At 40.3% G+C, this 19,132-nt stretch overlaps 1 long non-coding RNA gene across 1 annotated transcript in view; it reads right to left on the minus strand.

The window, feature by feature from the left end:
- Window positions 1–2,389: 2,389 nt before the first annotated feature.
- Window positions 2,390–19,132, minus strand: part of LOC147618111 (uncharacterized) — a 61,160-nt gene continuing 44,417 nt past the window's right edge. Inside the window, exons 3-4 of the long non-coding RNA XR_015262181.1 lie at window positions 7,394–7,526; window positions 2,390–2,992 (exon numbers count right to left, since the gene is read on the minus strand). This is a non-coding gene — a long non-coding RNA (uncharacterized LOC147618111). The remainder of the gene's footprint in view (window positions 2,993–7,393; window positions 7,527–19,132) is intronic.

Genomic DNA, 19,132 nt, shown 5'->3' on the forward strand with positions numbered 1-19,132 from the left:
TACTACTGATAATATCAGTGTATAGAAGATTACATATTTTGATACAAACGTGCTAGGAGTGGTGAGAGTGAAGATGAGGTGACATGGCATACCTTATTTGATTGTGGATGGAAGATCGCAGGTCAACATACTATCAAGAGAGGTGCTAGAAGTGACGATCGAGATGTGGGGACGCGTCATTGTGGATGGAAGATCAGGGGTCAACAAACTATCAAAACATTTGTCCAAAAGAATGGGCATAATGAGAATGCCTGTACCATTTCAAGTCAAAATGGTGGAGCATAGGTAAAGATAGTTAGAGGCAAAGAAATAGAGATGGAAGGATGTGTATTCCCTATAGTAATCATTCTATTAAAAATAGAGGAATTATTAGGTGCCCAGTGGTAACAAAGGCATTGCCCAACTTTTATTAGCACAAGATCAACTTAAACGAGGGTGTAATTTCTATTAAGAAAATTAGACACCAAATGAACCCAAATTATTCCAAGTAGGTGAAGGAGGAGATAGATAAGCTGCTTATTTACATAATAAACAAGAAAAAATCTCTATCACCCATTGTCATTGTCCCAAAGAAGAATATGAATTTTAGAGTGTATAGAGTATAGAAAACCAAATACATCTACAATAGCTGATATCCATTTTTGTTGCCTTTCACGGATTCATTGTTGCATGTAGTGGTAGAGAAAAAGATGTACTCTTTCTTGGATGGATTTAATGGATATAATTAGGTTCAAAAGGCCAAGAAAAGATTGTATTTGTGTCTAAATGGGGATTTGCATCCAATGTGATGATATTTGGTTAAAAAAATACACCAATAATATTCCAAAATAATGGTTAAAAAAATATTTGATGCATATTTTAACAACATTCATGAGAGTATGTTGATGATTTCAACATGTTTGGAAGAAGGATATCACATTAGGAAAATTTAGTGTAAAAAAAGGGACCTGTAAGAAGAGCTGTGTCATACTTTTCTAAAAAGAGGGGGCCGTGGTGAGCTTTATGTATTTTTACATTAAAACCCACACAAAGACCATATTAGGGAGTTTGGGAAAATCCCAATTTCCATTTTTCAAGATCAAAAAAGGGGGAGCACGGTGAACCCATTGAAGATTTTATGAAAACCCCCTCATGTGACATATCATTCAAAAGCTCTTGAAGAGTAGGTTCTAAATCCACATTCTCCGAGAACTTAGGAACTGGTATGCTTAAGATACACCAAAAAGAAGATTAAAAAGAAAATTCCCAAAGTAATGGGGTTTTCCCAAACTCCGTAAGGTTTAGAATTTACTTTTCAAGGGCTTTATATCACATGTGGGAGTTTTGACATAAGATACATAAGGTTCACCACAGTTCCCTTCTTTCTAGAAAAGTGATGACATAGCTCTTCTTAGAGGGAAATTTTTGAGTCCAATGCTTTTCCAAACACTTGCATCAATTAATATTGTTTCCAAAGAAATATCGAAAGACAAGGCTTATCTTGAATCTAGCCAAGTGCATTTGTAGTTATAAGTTAATCCTTGTTAGGAAACTTGGTGTCGAGAGATGGTTTGACAGTAGACCCAACCAAGGTAAAAGTGATTGAACACCATATTGGGGAATATGGGAATTTCCCACAAGTTTGGGACACGTCGTCAAAAGTTTGGATTAACCATAACTTGAACACCACTAATCCAAAATGAGCGCTTTATAGCTCTTTAGATTCCATTTTTCAAGCGCTTTCCAACGATAGGTCATATGATAGGGTTTTGAGAAACTTACAAATATGTTATCCATGTCCCCTTTTTTAAGTATTCAAAAATGGGAATTGGGAAATTCCCAAATTCACTAATATGGTGTTATTGGTTGAAATGTACGAATAACTCACATACGTGACTTTGTGCGACATTGTTTTTGTTACATGTTGTGCACAACTATTACATAGGAGTAACAACAGTAACACAAAATATTTGTAGTAGCTCATAGACATGTACAGGCAACAACAATATGAGTAGCACAATACGGTTTGCAGTTGTACGGTGGCAATAACTGTATGAGCAATAATAGTATGGTATGTTAGCTATACGATGGTGCTAGACTATACGAGTAGCGGTTGTACGACAGCGAGGGGCTGTACAGTCAATAGTTGTACAATGTGTGAGGTTGTATGGGAGGAGTCCCTCTTTGAATTTTGAGGAGTTTAGTGCTATGATTGTGAGGTGCCTGTTCACCCGAACCCCAAACACATAAAAATTACAAAAGTTATAAAACTATAATATATATGGAGTTTTCAGACAACAAGGCCTCCTCACTCTCATCATCATCATCAAACAACTTGAATTCATTAAAAAGATTATAAAAAATAGAGATTTGTATAGAAAATAACTCAAAAAATAGATTTACACCATACTATAAACAATCACTCTATGAATGTTCTATCAATAGAAAAGTACATTTACTCCATGGTGGAGGTGCTCAAACCTCTCTACCACCCTTGAGCTTTCTCCCTTGTATTTAAATAAATCTCCCCTCCATACAAGTTTGATGAAATTACATGAAAATATCTGAAAATTGTACTAGTCATAGTCTAATCAGTAATTTAGAAATCCCAAAAATTAGCTTGAGTGAACTAAAAATATGCTAAAAACGGCCTTCTTTGATCATCTTTCTTGAAAAGCATGCGTACAACCAATAATAGCCAAGCATTCACTCCAAAGAGGCTAAAGGAGAGGGTAATGTCAAATAGACATGTATTCTTTTTTTTAAAAACTGGGAAAATGGCCCTATTCAAGAGATTATATCTCCCAAACTATGAAGGATTAAAATTTGCATGTATCATTTTTTTCTTAACACTGGGAAAATGGCCCTTTTTAGGAGCCCATGTCTCCCAAGCTGTAGGAATTGAAAAATCTCCATTAAGACAACTTCTGTAGTCCTCTGAATTTTGCACATTTTTCTTAAGAGATGTTGGTGCCAAAACCTTTGTCTTCCACCCCAAACCTCACCTGCAAAACTACAACACAAAAACCATGCAAATGATGAGCTATAAATTATATGTGTATCATCTTGGAGAGCGAATATTTGGGCATATAAACAAACAAACTAGGTTAGGGTATGCTTTGCAAAAAATTTCTACTCTAAAGTATCTTCAGGTCTCTGATATAGACTATCTTCTAATTTTGACTCTAAACAAGTCTAGCATATAGACTTTCTTCTAATTTTGACTCTAAAGCATCTACAAGTCTAGCATGTAGACTTTCTTCTAATTTTGACTTTCAACTACTTAAGAATAGTTCACAAAAGAACAAAAATCATCCTCCGGGCACAAAGTGAAAACTCTTATTGTTTCAGAAAATATCCACACAAGATCCTAGATCCACATATCCATTCTAAACTCTAAATACATGAAGTTTTTGAAACTTTATTTTGATTGGAGCTCCAAAATTGGAGCATTACAATGCTCTTTGAGCATGATATACATGAAAAGGCTAGAGATGACGGTGATTCCACCTTCTCAACAAGCATAAACAAAAGGTAAGAGAAAGGAATATGGTAAACCGCCTTTTTGTTGTGAGATAAGCTCAGTCACATACTATCCAAATGTAGACAAAGGGAAGAAAATGTAAACAAAGGTAAGAGAAATGAATATGGTAAACCGCTTTTCTATTGCGATAAGGGTAGTCATGTCCTAGCCAAATGTATGTAGACAAAGGGAGGCAAATGAGAAGAATGGAATGCAAAAGGATATAGTTAAACATGTTGAAGTGGAATTAGAGCTCTTTTAGCAATCAAAGAGATTAATGGAAAGGCATAGCATTTCACCCAATTGTTCATGGCAGTAGAGTGTCGTGACACATGACTAGGCAAAAAGATTCTACACTTCTCTATAGCCAACATGGGAGTCCAAATTGAATATGGTAGCCATATGTACATGTATGTATGTATGTATATACTTCTATATCTACATATGTATGTATTTGTGTATGTATGTAATTATATACGTATGTATGTATGTACACATTTTTCTCTACATCTATAATTATATATCTCCAAATGATATAAATATTTCTTTTAAAAAAGTAAATATACATAAAAATATGTGTATTTATATGAATAAATATATAATATATAATGGAATATATAATTTTATAATTTTATAAATAAATATGTAAACAAGCTCTTCAGAGGATGAATAAAAGTCTACATATATATATATATGTATAATTTTTGCTAGTAAATCGTCTATCCAAGATGCTACTAGCCCCATTTGTATCAGTGTATCCGTACACCTGTAACTATATATTAGCCTCATAGAAGATTTATTATATGTAAACAAGCTCTAACGAATAAAAGTATATCTAGATATATAATTTTATTTACTATATGTAAACAAACTCTGATGAATAAAAATATATCTATACATATATTTTTTATTTATTATATGTAAACAAGCTATAATGAAGCTATGTGCAAACACCCAAGACTACCTATGTGCTAGGCTATGCAAGACAAAAGAAGATAAACACATGCTTAAGCCTTTTTTGTGAACATCCCCTTAACTATAAGGTGAACAATAATAAGCATGATTTTTAAGGTCTTTATGTATACCTAGTTGCACCTTACCACAACCTTTGTGGCCTTCACATGGCTCAGCTCAAGTTGCTACCCCATCAGCTTCTAGTACAGCATGTAGTAGAGCGTGCATCTTTCTGTTGGCTCACAAACAACTGTGGTCCCAAGCAGAATGCATGTGCTTCAGCTCCACAGCTTCTAGTACAGCTGCCAGTATGTAGTAGAGCGTCCAACTGTCTGCTTTCAGCAAGGCTCACAAACAACTGTGGTCCCGAGCACAATGCATGTGCTTTACTGCGTCAGCTCCACAGTTACTAACCCAAAATGCCAAACCGAACACGACAAAGGCTAGTGGACTGAGTGCCCATGCCCGTCACATCTTGATCACCCCTCCTCTACGCTTCGTTTTTGCACTGCCTTATCTTGTACAAAAAAGCAGGCCCTTCTTACATATAGAATGAACTCCTCCCTCTCCTATTATGAGTTCTCCTACGTGATCACCTTCTTTTCTCAAACACCAGCAACAGTTTCCCACTTGTTCTATGTCACCTTAATCTCTGTGTACTTCCCTTGTTACACTAGCAACACTATTGCATCGTTGTTTCCATACTATGTCGGCTCTAGGTAGATTTTGGGGTGCTTGTGTACGTGGCACCCGGTGGGCCCGGTCATCCAATCAATGGTCGGTGACGGGCCCATTTGTAGACATATGTTGATAAGGTGTTATGAACATGTGTGTATATCACAAGTGTGCGCGCGGTGTAGTGGATAGGAGCTTCTCCTTCCGTGGCCCCAGCAAATGCACCAACATATGGACGTATGTTCATAACTCTTTTGCACCACTGTCTGCACCACTGTCTAGACCGCAACGGTCACCGGCTAGGTGACCGCTCATGCTGGGGCCTGCGGGGTACCACGTACACAGGCACCCCGAAATCTACCGTGAATCTACTATGTCCACCGTAATCTCTGTGTACTTCCCTTGTTACATAGTGCAACCACTCTATGCAAGCACCCCATACTCAATTGTGCCTCTAGCCTCCTCTAGCCTGCAGTAGGCAGCTCCTTGATTTGTGCGTCTAGCTTGATCTAGCCTGCCATGGCTTGGATGCCTTCTTCTTGTGTCGATTGCATGTGTACACAACCTTCGTACAAGTCACAGCCTTCACTCTGTAGCCTTTACACGTGCACTATCATGTTACCGCTTCTATGCTGGTAGGTATGATGGTAGTGTGCTGTCTCACAAGGTCTCCTCCCTCTGCAATATGCTTGAGATGGCCGCCTTTTCGAAGATATTATCATCACCACCTTCACGTGTTTATCACCGTGCTGGGTCCCAGGAGGCTCACAAAGCTGGTTACCTTTCCATAAGCCACTTGTCAAAAGCACATCTGTACTCAGATCTTAATAGCCTTATTTCTTGCATTTATACCCTCTGAAGAGGATGTTCCTATGCTAGATGTAAATTAGCCATGTTTTCACTTATGCATAAAAACAATGGCCACACATACACATACACATACACATGCCTTTGTTTCTTCATATAGACACCATTCTAAGCCCTTTAGACCATATTTATGAAGACACCATGCTAAGCCCTGTTGATCATATTTATGAAGAGCCAAAGAAGTCCTCCTTGCTTTCTATCCCTTGTACATATGTATAATTTGACGGATGTCTGACACATCCAAGCATCACCAAAACTCATAAACACATAAGCTCAAAACATCACAAAATCCCAAACCAAAACTCATGTACACATAAGCTCAGAACATCAAATATATACAAAATGCACCCCCCCCCCCAAATTTTTCAAGTAGCTATGAAATGCCTACTTGGAAAAATGGATCTAACAATTGTACCTTGCCACTATCATGTGTGGAATCTCCTCTAGAAGAGACATCCTTACATCACTACAACCATAGCTATGAAATGCCTACTTGGAAAATGGAGCCAATGTCATGTGTGGCATCTCCTCTAGAAGAGACATCCTTACATCACTACAAACAGGGCAACCCCATCTTCAAGACACTTTACCCATTGTAATTTTATCCTACAAAATGAAGTTATGGAATAGAGATCACCTATGTTCATACCACCTATGAACCACCTTTGAGCAATGCCTAAATCTGGCATCCCCACAAATCAATTTCCATGTTGTCAACCTATGAGTAATGAGGGAATGTGACATCCCTACAAATCAATTTCCATTTTGTCAACCTATGAGAAATGAGTGACTGTGACATCCCCACAAATCAATTTCCATGTAACAGTTGTCAATGTATGCGCAATGAGTGAATGATGCGACATTGCCACAAATTAATTTCCATGTTTTCACTAACAACATCATCCAAGTACTACACCACATGCGACATTATCATAATCAAAGGCTCAATGATCTCTAATGCTTTGATATGTAATGATATGCAACAAATCCTTCCCCCTAGTCTAAAGTTTATGGGCATCTCCTTGTGTACTATCCTCTCATGTATTGCAACCAACACATTTCGGGTGCCCCCTCGGAAAGAGCTACAACTTCAACCACCTCAACCTACTTTCTCAAGCTAGTCAAGTGAAACAACATTATCACTTATGCATCCTCATGTAGCAGTCAGTGGAAGCATCTTCACCCACCTGAACTGCCTCATGATAGTCAAGAGAAATAACACTCACTTACACATCCACATGCTAGTCAATGAGACAACATTATCAGTTACATCCTCATGCAGTGAATGAAACAACATTATCACTTACACATCCTCATGCTAGTCCACAAAACAACATTATCAGTTACACATTCTCATGCTAATCAATTCTAGTCAATGGAAACAACTTCATCCACCTGAAGAAATGTTGAACCATGGTCGACACACTATGTTCCACAGTAGTAACAATGGTAGAGAGAGCATTTGAATTCCTTCGTCTCCAAGCTTGGACAAGATCAGCCAACAAGTGGTACATGTTACTCTCTGCATCTGTTTGGTGGTAGGTGAAAATCAACACCAATGTGACGGTGTTTGAGAGCTTAGAGAAGCAAAGAATAATGTTAAGCTTGAACTTCTAGAGAGTATAATTGCTACCGTTAAGTTTCCAGAGTGCACCAAATGGTGGTGGTTGGGTGAGGTCTTGTGGAATATTTCATTTCTTGAAGGGACTACTACTAGACGTCAATTAGTAAGAAGTTTTATACCCAATAGGATATCTGATACACGAAAGAGGATACGTGCAGTGTATACAAGAGAAAATTCATAAAACGTAGGATCTATTACAACACAAAACATTAAAACTCAAATTGCACAATAGTAGAGATAGAGAAGAACTCGGGGAGGGGGGAAGGGGTCGTCACTCATAAATATGTAAGCGTAGCACATGGGTTCAACAGAAGGGGTTTTTATAATACCTTTTTCACACATTTTTTACATACAGAAGGGTACCATTTAAAGGGGGTATTTACAAATTGAAAAGAAAAAGGGTGTGTTTTTTTCATGAAAAATTTACACATAAGGGGTTTTTAAAATAGGCCTTGAATGCATGTGATATAGAGAGTTTACATATAGTGAACCCCTCGAGGAGAAGAATAGTAGATTATTGAAGTGATACAATAGATGGGAAAGTGCACACCCTAAAGGGATCCTAGATGGTGATCTAGAACTATTAATATAAAGGCAGTATGCTTGTGGAAGCTAGGGAGTAAACTCACAAAGATTACTCATAAATTATGTGAAGAAGAAGGGGTTGGACTTGTATTGAAATAGGCCTGCAATGTGGGGTGGCCATGACATGATCATGTAGATCCACGATCATAGTCGGTGCACCTTCGGTGGTGTAGACTCGGCCATCTGGGCTCATCTTTGGGCCCCATTTAGGCCTCTGCAATGTCAAGACAAGGTGACTAAGAGTAAATTCTACCTATTCCATGTGTGGATAATTATGAGATAACAATCAGTTGAGATATCAAGCTCAACTATTCCATGTGTGGATAATTATGAGATAACAATCAGTTGATATATCAAGCTCAACTAGTCTGGATATGGGTGACACACTAGGGTGAGAGGCCATGCTACTCATTCTCTTTATTGCCTTTAGAAACTTTCAATTGGTGGGTTAACTCACGGGCTACATCTTTTTCCGAGTCATGGTTTTGGGGCTTTGTGTGCTCATACTGGCATCATTTACAAAGGTCAGAATTTTTTGGTGAAAAGATTTTGTTAATAATGTTGTAGATGCCTAAGTTTTTATCGATGCAATTTGATGATGATGACTTTCTTGAGATGACTTTGTTTCCAATGTTGGTGATGGCTCCCTTAATGAAGCCCACATCATATGTACAATGAAAACACTTGAAAATGATGAGCACATGTGAAGAATCCCTTATCAAAGACTCTTTACACCATTTTAAAAATACTAAGGGTTTGAACACTTAGGATTTTAAAAATGAAAGATACAACATTATCTAAAAAATTATGAATAAAACCCCCACTATGGGAGTTCATGGCATGATGCATAAGCATACATTTATTGGCAAAAAACTATATTTGGCACACTTGAAAGTGTTTGGCTACATTGCCTATGTACATGTTCCAGATGAAGGGAGAAGCAAACTAGATCTAAAGGTAAAGAAAATATATCTTTATTAAAAGTCACTTGAACAAAAAGATCATAGATGCTATAACTCCATAACTCGTGAGACATAAGTGAGTAGGGGTGTTTTGTTTCATGAGATGAGTGAAGGATTCCATAGAGAATAATGTAGGCAACCATATGGCTGCAGAGAGAATGGAGAGAAATAATAGTATATGCTTAGTGGATGTCAAGAGTCCTTTGGCAATGGGGGTTTATTATTAGACGTTAGGCATAATGGTTGAGGAAGAATGCCAAGAAATATGACACATTACTTGGTGGTACTACAGGTGCTAAAAATTCAACAAATTCACATGTTTCACGAAACCGCAAAAAGGAGGTGGATCAACCTTTTATAATGCCTAATATTTGAGCAAGTTGTTCATTTTTTTTCATAGGGATAGTGGCTCAAAATGGATCCTTGATGAGGCTTGTGGGATCCCTCTTATTGTTGTACCAAGTGTATAAAGAGCTAAAGTAGCATTGAGAACACGTGGCCATGATCTAGGTGTACGTATGTCTATGAGGATTAGATATCCAGTTGACATGTTGAGATATAACAGGTATACAACCCATCATTATGCTTATATATTCAAAGCAATCCATAAAAATAGATTCCATATGTTTTGAGAAGGAACTTGGACATAAAAATTGGGAAGATTCTATTGATGTGAAAAGATGGTTGCATTGGATGCGAATGAGATGTTGGAGTTAGTGCCTTTAACTAAAGAGAAGAAGACAATTGGATGAAACTCTATAAAGTAAAGCAGAATTCAAATGGGTGTGTGAGTAGGTACAAGGAAAAATTGGTAGCCTTTCCTTAAGGAGAAGAAAACAATTGGATGTAAATGAGATGGGGGAATTAGTGCCTTCTTTTCCTAAGAAGAAGAAGGTAAGAGGATGCAAGTGAAGAAGACATTTGGGATGCAAGTGGGTCTATAAAGTAAAGCAAAGTTCAAATGGATCTGTGAGTAGGTATACGGCAAGATTGATATCGAAGGGATATGCACATACCAATGGAATTAGTTATGAGAAAACTTTCAGTCTGGTTCCTAGGATGGCAATAGTGAGAGAAATCATTGTTGTGCAGATAAGAAATGGTCTTTGTATATGAGGACCATGCATATCCAGATTTTTAACGACTTTAAACAAGAACCTAGAGCATGGTCAAATAGCATAGGAGAGTATCTTGTCACTATTGAATTTCTTATGTCTATAAAAAAAATCGCTTTATGTGAAATTTAGTAACAAGGGCATTGTTTTAGTAGTCATATATGTTGTTGACTTGATTGTCTCAGGGGATGGTGATGTTGACATTCATGAGGTGAAATGAGGTGAAATGAGGTGAAATGAAGGACTCGGGTGAATTGCTATACTCCGTGAGTATGGAGGTGATTAGATCACGTGATGGCATTTGGCTGTTACATAGAAAGTAAGCTTTGGACATGTTGTCTAGATATGGAATGATAGGTTACAAGCCAATCTCAGTGCCATTGGAGTAGAACATTGTCGTGCCATGGCACGTCTATGGTGTGAAACCACGCATGTGAGGCCATTAAATACAAATTCAGATGCATGGGATTAAGTGCCATGACTTGAGTCATAATATGATGCCCATGTACATATGTTCATATTGTAAATGAGGTTCAATAAGATGAGCTGAAGCTGAGCCAGGTCTCGAAGCCTCAATACATGAGTGTGGTGTGAATCGTGGAGTTTTTATGCTTATGGTGAACCTTGGGGGCTAGCAGAAGTCCCTGTGCCTTTGTACATAGGTTTGGATCTTGCTTGAGTATTTAACAGCTTTTCTTGGCCCCACGAGATGGTAAAATGCTCAGAAATCATGCTTGAGATGATAGTAGCATTTGATTGAGGTTCAAAATGGCACGGATATGGCCATGGTCATGACTACATGGTGACGGAGACATGTGAAAGAGGATGTCAAGAATCTTTGGTCAATGCGTGGGAATTACCCCTTGTGAGTCTTGGTGTAAATAAGCCCAAAAAAATGTTGATGCTTATCAACCTTAAGAAATGGAGAAAATGTAGAGGGGTGTGGCCATTATGAAGCTTTAAAAAAAATAAAAAATAAAAAAATAATAATACATGTGGCCACCTTATAAAGAGCCAAGTGGAGGCCTTATTGGCGGCCAGCACATTGTCTAGAAGGTGGCGAAGGCGCTGGAAGGTGGGTGAGCGAGTGAAAAAGAGAAGGAAGGCCGACGAGAAAAAAAAGATCGCTAGGCGCAAAAAGCTGCAGCGATCAAGAGGGTCGCCTCAATGGTGGCCGTCAAGGGCTCTGGGAATCGTAGCGTGGAGCTGCCTAGTAGGAGCAGGTAGAGCTGGCTAAAGAGAAGCTGATCGTGAGCCTTACGGAGGCGCTGCAGGTAACTAGAGAGGAAGCAAGGGCTGTGAAGGGAGCGCTGCGCAGGCCGAGCTGGTGAGTAGTAGTAGCGGAGGTGCTCGAGAGGCAGCAAGCGCAGAGGTGAGGTGAAGGCCTTGTAAAGTGGTGGTCGCCTCTAGACAAGAGAGAGCTGGAGCAGACAGACGCGAGGGGAAGCTGGAGGCCACCTTGTTTGTTTGGGCTTTCAGGCACAGATGCAGGTACACACAGCCGGGGCCTCCCTTGTGACGAGGAGTAGAGAGGTGGGGGTCATATACAAGCGCAGAGCCAGGCTGGTGATATAGCGAGGACACGCAGCCGACGAGAGAGAGAGAGACACCTTGCTGAAGGCTGTCGCGCAGACGGGTCTGAAGAGGAGAGTAGCCGGTCGGTGCTCAAAGATCGCTTGGAGTGTAGCTGCAGGCGAAGAAGGTTTGGTTTATATTCTTGTTGTTGGATTCAATAAGCAGGTTTTCAAGAGATCAAAATCTCATCTTCATATGATGAAGCTAGCAAAAAGTGAAGTATGTTATGTGAATGGTTACATGTATATGGGAATCTTTTGAAGATTGTGCTATGCCTACATGTGTTATGTATGAGGCACTTGGATAAAGGGTCAGGAGATCTATGCTTGAAGCGGGTCATGCTCTTGACTCGTAACATATATGCATTCATCAAGCTGAATTTGGGGTTGCTTTGAAGTGAATTGGCACATGTACATGTCGACCAAAATTGAGATGTCATAACCCCCTTGAAGAGTTATATGTTTTGTTCCCGTGCTGAGATTTGAAGCTACTCTCACAGCCAGAAGTCTCGCACTTGCCCAGCGATACCGCCCATGTCACGAGAGGTTTGGTGAACCCGACGTGAAACTGCTGGGGTGAGAGTTAGTGGTGAAATACACAGTGCAAGCTATGGCTGAGAATCCTGAGGGACAGGGGGTTCGTTTTGACCCTGGGGTTATGCAAATGTTTCAGATGTTTACTATGTATATGCAACAGTAGCAAGCGGCTGAGAGGGGGCAAATTTCCACGACTAAAGCACTACAGTCAATTGTGAGAAAGGTGGATCAATTTGATGGTAAAGATATCACAAAGTACCTGCGCAATTACACAAAGAAAATGGAGCTAAACAGGGTGACTGAGGAGGATATGGTTCAAAGCTTTGAGCTGGTATGTGTTCCCGAAATAAGAGAGCGCATAAGAGGATTACAGGCAGCACATGGTGGCAGAAATTGGGAGGAGTTCAAGCTTGCTTTGAAGGATGATTATTTCATGGAGGATTCCGAGCGGGTGACCAAACGAAATTTCTTGGAGTGGGTTACAAAACCCAAAATTGGAATTTCTGCCCCACAAAGTTGCTAAGAGAGTTTGAGAAGCGCTATGCCCAGCTGTCAAGGATAGAGCGCACAACCTTAGACAGGGAAAAAACAGAGCTCTTCTTACAAGCTGCTGGGAAAGATTCTCCTTGATCCTTGGTTCAAATACACATAATGGCATCATAGCAAGCCATTCAACACATTGTGCTCTTTTGCATATTACCTCCTCATCTATCTTCACCACCAATATGCTGTCAAAGCCTTTACATGCTTCACATGCATCTATGCAAACTGGTGCAAGAAAATCAAGGTGTGATGCTACATCAAAATGTCCCGGTCCATCAATAGCATAAACATCAAAAGCATCATCTTTGCCATGTAAACAAAACACATCTCTAGCATCATCAAGAGTGCAAGAAGCCTCATTCATAGATTGTTGGTTACCGATGTTTGCAAATAGAAACTCATCATCATCAAACAGCTGAGCCATCCCAAGATCCTCACTGTCTTGAGCAATAGACTCATCCACATAAACATTAACTTCACTAAACTGTTCCTCTAACAAAACCTCCTTGTCTTGAAAGAGAAACTCCAAACAAAAACCACCATCTGCAAAGCAAACATCCTCTGAAACAACATTCGTATGACTTCCGGTCACATATGCACTATCCTCCATAACATCATTAGCAACATGCATATCATCAACACCTTGAATACTATCAAACAAACATGGCAAAGCATTCATAGAAGCATCATAACCATCATCCATGGCATCTCCTTCGTCATTTTCCCTCTTACGCTTTTCCTCTACCTGTGCCTCATTATTCTGGCATTTTGCAATGTAGGCATGAACAGATAGAGAATCCACAGGTTCTTCCCAGCCAGTCTCAAGACGTATACAGTCTCCTGCCTCATGCAAAGCCTGCTTAGACACCTTCTTTGACGCAATTAGCTCCATTGTTGATGGCCAAAAATCTTCATTTTCATAGTCTTCATCCTTCTCAGATTCCTGCTTTGATTGACTGGCCTTTAACCCATAGGTTGCTACCTCAACCATAGAGATGGCATGGCTGGCAGCCATATCTTCAACCAGTTTTTTCATCCCTCCTTTTCCAAAGTTTGTGTTTAACAGAAGACCAGTCTCTGTAAGGTGGATTTTTCCATCTTTGAAAAATACAAGTTGGTTTCTGAGAGCTTCCTTATAACTGGCACAGTCTTTCTTCTCATGTTCTAGGTCATCACACCATATACATCTGAATGTAAACCCTTCTTTGCTTTGAGGCCTTTGCATAGAAGCCTGCCCTAATGGTAGCCCTTTTTCCTCAATCCTGGACATCTTCAGTTTTAGCTCTCGCATGCCCTTAATAAGCTCATCCATCGGCCCTTCTACCTTTGGGATTGCAGCAGGTTTTGGTAGATTCTCAGGGGTAACAGCTATAGGAGTTGCCGAGCTCATCACCATTTTATCCCTCCTTCGCTGCCGCTTTGCTAGCATGGCGACCGCATCCTCGACAGGCTCATGTGGAATGCAAATGGGTATTTGATCGTGGTATATGGATTGTTGGCAACCATGACAAATGTATTTGGGGATTGAATACAGAACAATGGTGGATAATCAAGAAGGCTTTGTTTTTTTTACTTGTTTGATATTTATGGAGACCAAAGCTTGGTTTGAAACACTTTAAAGTGTTCCAAACATGGAGGTTGGCCAGATGACAGGTTCTTTTTGCTGATTAATGTATGAAGATGACATTCAGATATATGTGGATCTTGATGATGACTTGGCACATACCGGAGGATGTGCAGGTTTAGAGGGAGTGGATGTCATGCCATGGCACGTCTATGGTGTGAAACCATGCATGTGAGGCCATTAAATACAAATTCAGATGCATGGGATTAAGTGCCATGACTTGTCATTATATGATGCCCATGTACATATGTTCATATTGTAAATGAGGTTCAATAAGACGAGCTGAAGCTGAGCCAGGTCTCGAAGCCTCAGTACATGAGTGTGGTGTGAATCGTGGAGTTTTTATGCTTATGGTGAACCTTGGGGGCTAGCAGAAGTCCCTGTGCCTTTGTACATAGGTTTGGATTTTGCTTGAGTATTTAACAGCTTTTCTTGGCCCCACGAGATGGTAAAATGCTCAGAAATCATGCTTGAGATGATAGTGGCATTTGATTGAGGTTCAAAATGGCATGGATATGGCCATGGTCATGACTACATGGTGACGGAGACATGTGAAAGAGGATGTCAAGAATCTTTGGTCAATGCGTGGGAATTACCCCTTGTGAGTCTTGGTGTAAATAAGCCCAAAAAAATGTTGATGCTTATCAACCTTAAGAAATGGAGAAAATGTAGAGGGGTGTGGCCATTATGAAGCTTTAAAAAAAATAAATAAAAATAAAAAAAAATATAATACATGTGGCCACCTTATAAAGAGCCAAGTGGAGGCCTTATTGGCGGCCAGCACGTTTTCTAGAAGGTGGCGAAGGCGCTGGAAGGTGGGTGAACGAGTGAAAAAGAGAAGGAAGGCTGACGAGAAAAAAAAGATCGCTAGGCGCAAAAAGCTGCAGTGAGTGGTGATCAGGAGGGTTGCCTCAACGGTGGCCGTCAAGGGCTCTAGGGATCGTAGCGTGGAGCTGCCTAGTAGGAGAAGTAGAGCTAGCTGAAGAGAAGCTGTAGAACCCGGGTGATCGTGAGCCTTACGGAGGCGCTGCAGGTAACTAGAGAGGAAGCAAGGGCTGTGAAGGGAGCGCTGCACAGGCCGCGCTGGTGAGCAGTAGTAGCAGAGGCGCTCGAGAGGCAGTAAGCGCAGAGGTCAGGCGAAGGCCTTGTAAAGTGGTGGCCGCCTCTGGAAAAGAGAGAGCTGGAGTGGACAGACGCGAGGGGAAGCTGGAGGCCACCTTGTTTGTTTGGGCTTTCAGGTGCATCTGCAGGTACACACAGCCGGGGCCTCCCTTGTGAGGTGGAGCAGAGAGGTGGGGGTCGTCTACAAGCGCAAAACCAGGCTGGTGATATAGCGAGGACACGCAGCTGATGAGAGAGAGAGACACCTTGCTGCAGGCTGCAGCAGACGGGTCTGAAGAGGAGAGTAGCCGGTCGGTGCTCGAAGACCGCTTGGAGTGTAGCTGCAGGCGAAGAAGGTTTGGTTTATATTCTTGTTGTTGGATTCAATAAGCAGGTTTTCAAGAGATCAAAATCTCATCTTCATATGATGAAGCTGGCAAAAAGTGAAGTATGTTATGTGAATGGTTACATGTATATGGGAATCTTTTGAAGATTGCGCTATGCCTACATGTGTTATGTATGAGGCACTTGGATAAAGGGTCAGGACATCTATGCTTGAAGCGGGTCATGCTCTTGACTCGTAACATATATGCATTCATCAAGCTGAATTTGGGGTTGCTTTGAAGTGAATTGGCACATGTACATGTCGACCAAAATTGAGATGTCATAACTCCCTTGAAGAGTTATATGTTTTGTTTCCTTGCTGAGATTTGAAGCTACTCTCACAGCCAAAAGTCTCGCACTTGCCCAGCGATACTGCCCACGTCATGACGACAACACAAAATTGGCTAGAGATATACATGTGATCTTTTGGAGGAACCTACTATGTATAGACACTTTGGACATGTTGTCTAGATATTGGATGATAGGTTGTAAGACAATCTTAGTGCCATTGTAGTAGAATACAAAACTGCAAATATACGTGTGAGCTTTGGGAAGACCCTACTATGTATAGATGAAGTTTAGGAAATTTGATTTACATAACTAGCACCAGATTTTAGCTATGTTGTTTGATTTACATAACTAGCACCAGATTTTAGCTATGTTGTTTGATTGTTGGTGAGCTAGTTTATGTGCTTGAGGAAGACACAATTGGATGTAGCTAGGAGGATACTCAGATACATAAACTCCATATTTAAATGCTATGACTTTTTCTATGAGGCTAGATTACAAGTACATGTATATAGATATATGGATAAAGATTGGGCTCTGGTAGTGTCTCAGACATGAGATCTACTAGTAGTGGCTTTAAGTGCTGTTGTTAACTGGAGAAGAAGGAAGAAACCAATGTTTTTTTGAGTACAAAGGAGCATTTCTATGGTAACATGTGAGGTAGCTTGGTAACATAAGCTACTAGGAGATATGAGTGAGCCCATGGATAGGGCTATTATCATTTTTTATGATACATGAGAAACATAGAGTTGGCTAGTAACCCACTATATCATGCTAGGAAAAAGAACGAGGTGTATTCTCACTTTTTGAGGGGGGAGATTGTTGTAGTAGGAGGTGTGGATTTGGTGCATATTAGCACAGAGGATAAGTGAGCCAAAATTTTCACGGTAGAAAGAATCTCTACAAGTTAATAAGCTTACTTGGAGTGCCAAATATGGAGTTGAGCTGCTGGAGCAGAAGTGTTGAGATATCAAGCTCAACTAATGTGGATATGGGTGGCATGTCAGGATGACATATCTGCACTTATGCCATTGGCATGGTTGGTGAGATTATGGGTGATATGCCACCAATGGTCCATAGGCTATGTGACAGTTATTTTGGTTTACTAGAGTTATGTCATAGTTAAGTGCCAACTCATGGAGCTAGGTTTGCACGATGGATCATCTATTGTATATTCTAGTGGGAGATGTACTCTTATCTTCATGTTATGGTTGTTGTAGACAAGAGAAGATAATAGATATAAATTTATCCATCCATCTCTTTTGTGTGCTTGTCTACTCTTATGTGTGTGTTTTCTTGCAAGGAGCGTAACCTCACCCTCTCACTCATATTCTTGTAACGATCCAATGTAATATGTAGCCTATTTACTAGTGGTAAATCTAATCTAAGACATCTTCTTCTCATCATCTAGTGTAACATGTAGCCTATTTGGCAGTGTAGCAAATCTAATCCAAGCCATGTAGCTAGCTCACCCTCTCCCCCCTATTCTTGACACAGTCTAATGTAACATGTAGCCTAGTAGTGTGAAAAGTCTAATCCAAGAAATATCCAAACCATATAGCCTATACGCCATATTCCCATATGAATATAGGTATGATGGGTGCTTGTAAAAAGATGTAGGGGAGAAGAGAGCTTGAGCTCTTGCAAGCACACACACACTCACATAACCCTAAAAGAGAACACACAAGGTGAGAGGCTGAAAATCTTCTTCTTCTTCACACAACACTCAACACACCATATACAAAGATAAGAGTACACACCATATGAAAAGATACTCAACCAAATATATACTAGGGTTCTCTATAGTGTGAACCCAACTAAATGAGCTGCCACTATAACTATGGCTGTCACGTAGCCTTTCATCCCACTGGTTGCATATCACCCATGATCTCACCAACCACGCCAGCGGTGTAAGTGTGGAGCCTATCCCCTAGGCAGGTCATCAGTGTCCACCGCCTCACTAGATGAGCTCAATATCTCAACACTCCCACTCGAGCTCAACTCCATCTCATGTACACCAAGCAAAGCCCTGAATGTGCGGAGCTTCTCTGTACCCAATGCTTTGGTGAAGATGTCAACGACATGATCTTGTGTGCTGACATAAACAAGGTCAACGTCTCCTGCCAAAACCTTCTCTCTAACAAAATGGTAGTGGACCTCTATATGCTTCGTGCGAGCATGAAAAATGGGTTCCTGACCAATTGTATACTGCTAATGTTGTCACAAAAAATGACAACTTGTCTATCCACCATAGACCCAAATCTGTAATTAGCTTTCTCAACCAAGCTACCTCACATGTTGCCATGGCAGCACCTTTGTACTCGGCCTTTGGTACTGGATAGAGCAACTCTAGGCTGCTTCTTGCTGCTCCAAGTCACAACAACACTCTCAAAGAAAACATGAAGCCACTAGTAGATCTTCTATCTGAGATACTACCAGCCCAATCAGTATTTGTGTACCCATGTACACATATCTCTGTCTCCCAGTTTCATAAAATAGTCCACAATGCAAAGTAGACCTCACATACCTTAGTATGCATCTCAATGCATCCAAATGCGGCTTCGGAGGAACCTACATAAACTGACTCACCAACTCAACAGCATAGCTCAAATCTAGCCTGGTGATCATGTAGATCTACTATGCGCCTATACATAGTAGGATCCTCCAAAATCTCTCCTGAATTTGCACTCAATCATTCTGATCCAATGGCACTCAGATAGGCTTACAGCCTGTCATACCATACTTGGACATGTCTAAGCCATACTGTCTCTACAGTAATCCAATACCATGTGGTGAC

This window comes from Cibotium barometz, chromosome 35, assembly GCF_041138505.1.
Source record: "Cibotium barometz isolate CiBa-2024 chromosome 35, ASM4113850v1, whole genome shotgun sequence".
NCBI classification, from domain to species: domain Eukaryota; kingdom Viridiplantae; phylum Streptophyta; class Polypodiopsida; order Cyatheales; family Cibotiaceae; genus Cibotium; species Cibotium barometz.